Source organism: Thunnus albacares, chromosome 19 (genome assembly GCF_914725855.1).
Source record: "Thunnus albacares chromosome 19, fThuAlb1.1, whole genome shotgun sequence".
NCBI lineage: Eukaryota > Metazoa > Chordata > Actinopteri > Scombriformes > Scombridae > Thunnus > Thunnus albacares.
Window position 1 is genome coordinate 29,396,157 of NC_058124.1, and position 3,443 is coordinate 29,399,599.

Here is a 3,443-nt window from a genome sequence, read left to right on the forward strand (position 1 = left end):
CTACTGTAACGCTGTCTTCACAGGTCTCCCTAAAAAATCGATCAAACAGCTGCAGCTGATTCAAACGCTGCTGCTCGAGTCCTCACTAAGACCAAGAAAGTGGATCATATCAGTCCAGTTCTCAGATCTTTACACTGACTTCCTGTCTGTCAAAGAATTGACTTTAAGATATTGCTGTTGGTTTATAAAGCACTGAATGGTTTCGGGCCAAAATACATCTCTGAACTTCTGCTACATTATGAACCATCCAGACCTCTGAGGTGGTCTGGATCAGGTCTACTTTCTGTCCCCAGAGTCAAAACTAAACCTGGAGAAGCAGCGTTCAGTTTTTATGCTCCACATATCTGAACAAACTCCCAGAAAACTGCAACTGCTGCGACTCTTAAGACTTTTCTGTTTGCTGCCTTTCATTAAACCACATTAAGGGTTAATATTTTACACTGCACTATTACTTTTATTCTCTTGTTTTATCTGTCTTATTCCCTTTTTAATTTCTTTTTATTTCCAAATTTAACACTTTTTAATTGTTTTTATGTCTTTTTACTTGTGTTGCTTTTATATTCTGTTTTAATGCCTTTTATGCTCTATGTAAAGCACTTTGAATTGCCTTGTTGTTGAAATGTGCTACACAAATAAACTTGCCTTGCCATCCACTCTCACATCCTCATTTTCACTGACTGTTCTTTCTTACTGCTCTTATTTAGGTTTACATTCAGTTACAATTTTCATAATTAAATAACCAACACAATTAGCTTCTGCACTATTTTATTAGTATTTCTTTTTTTGCTAACACTTTTGAGTTAGTGTGTTTGATCTGGGAGACATCTGACCTCCATCATGTCGAAGGTTTGCTGATGCATTAAGCTCTATTAAACACCTGCACCTGGACTCTGGACTGTACCGAACACCTGCACCTGGACCCTGGACTGTACCAAACACCTGCACCTGGACCTTGGACTGTACTAAACACCTGCACCTGGGCCCTGGACTGTACCAAACACCTGCACCTGCACCCTGGACTGTACTAAACACCTGCACCTGGACCCTGGACTGTACTAAACACCTGCACCTGGGCCCTGGACTGTACCAAACACCTGCACCTGCACCCTGGACTGTACTAAACACCTGCACCTGGACCATGGACTGTACTAAACACCTGCACCTGGGCCCTGGACTGTACTAAACACCTGCACCTGGACCATGGACTGTACTAAACACCTGCACCTGCACCCTGGACTGTACTAAACACCTGCACCTGGACCATGGACTGTACTAAACACCTGCACCTGGGCCCTGGACTGTACCAAACACCTGCACCTGCACCCTGGACTGTACTAAACACCTGCACCTGGGCCCTGGACTGTACCAAACACCTGCACCTGGACCCTGGACTGTACCAAACACCTGCACCTGGACTCTGGACTGTACTAAACACCTGCACCTGGGCCCTGGACTGTACCAAACACCTGCACCTGGACCCTGGACTGTACCAAACACCTGCACCTGGACTCTGGACTGTACCGAACACCTGCACCTGGGCCCTGGACTGTACCGAACACCTGCACCTGGAACCTGGACTGTACCAAACACCTGCACCTGGGCCCTGGACTGTATCAAACACCTGCACCTGGACCCTGGACTGTACCAAACACCTGCACCTGGACCCTGGACTGTACCAAATACTTGCACCTGGACCCTGGACTGTACTAAACACCTGCACCTGGACCCTGGACTGTACTAAACACCTGCACCTGGGCCCTGGACTGTACCAAACGTCTGCACCTGGACCCTGAACTGTACCAAACGTCTGCACCTGGACCCTGGACTGTACCAAATACTTGCACCTGGTCCCTGGACTGTACTAAACACCTGCACCTGGACCCTGAACTGTACCAAACGTCTGCACCTGGACCCTGGACTGTACCAAATACTTGCACCTGGACCCTGGACTGTACCAAATACTTGCACCTGGACCCTGGACTGTACTAAACACCTGCACCTGGACCCTGGACTGTACCAAATACTTGCACCTGGACCCTGGACTGTACTAAACACCTGCACCTGGACCCTGGACTGTACCAAACGTCTGCACATGGACCCTGGACTGTACCAAACACCTGCACCTGGACCCTGGACTATACCAAACACCTGCACCTGGACCCTGGACTGTGCCAAACACCTGCAACAGCAAGGTTGAGAGAGCCTTCTGTATGTGTATCTTGGAGGTAATTTTGTAAGTCTAATTTAGGGTTATTGTGGTTTGATGCTGCCCAGTTAATACTGAGTTGGAAGCAAACTGTCTATGTGTTTATGTGTGTTGTAAAATGGTTTGGTCAGCCAGTAAATATGTTCCCCTCATGTGTCATTAGTTAGTCAGTTTTGTCTCTGTTAAGTTCAGTTTACTGTTTTGAGTTCAGTTCTATTCTGATGACCTCTTTTAGGCCTCTTCTTTGGGGTCTTGAGGTTTTCTTGGTGGTCTCAAAGAAGGAAGAGCAGCAGCAGACAGTTTCATTTCCTGAAAAGTGTTTTGGTAAAAGGCTGTTTCTGACTAATAGACTGATAACAGCTCCACCAAACAGTCTCTGAACCTCTCACATGGTTTCATTTCAATAAATGTTTAAAATTGTACATAAGTACAATACTTGAGAAAATGTACTTTCCACAACTGTTTTTTAACTTACTGGTTATTTTGGAGATTCACATTTTACCTCCAAAACAGGAGATAAATGTATAAAAGGAAGTAAACAGTCTGAAAGGAACCAGTCTTCATAAGAAATGTTCTGCACTGAAATACAAACTGAACTAATGGATTTGGGGAACAGGTGAACAGGCAATGAGCTGATTGGCTGGAAGGGGACACAGGGAGCAGGGCAGGTGTGTAAAAGGAACATAGGAGGGAAAAAGCAAAAACACAAAACCCAGAAAACACAAAACCTCTCAATACAAAGCAGCATAGATCAAGAATATACATGAAACATAACCCAAACACACAAAAACACTCCAACCCCCATCTGCAACATACAAGATCAAAAACCCCAAAACACAAAACACAGAGTGAAGGAGTCCTAAGACCATGCGTCCATGACAGAACTAAGTTTTTTCTTTTCCTGATGGGCTTCCATACAATCATCTGACAATATCAGAATATCTTAAACAAAACAATCAAGTGGAAAATTATGAGAAAATCAGTTAGAATAATAATAAGCCATAATAAAGTAAAATGTTTGACTAATAACATTTTTCTTTAAAAAAGAATCCTCATAATGTTAAATAAAACATGTTAAATTGAAAATAAAATAATTTAACATGTATTTATTGATTATAATCTGATCATCAGGAGTCTGACATCATGTGATTCACGTTTCTTTGTTTAGGAATGTGTGTGTGCGTGTGTGTGTGTGTGTGTGTGTGTGTGTGTGTGTGTGTGTGTGTGTGCGTGTCGC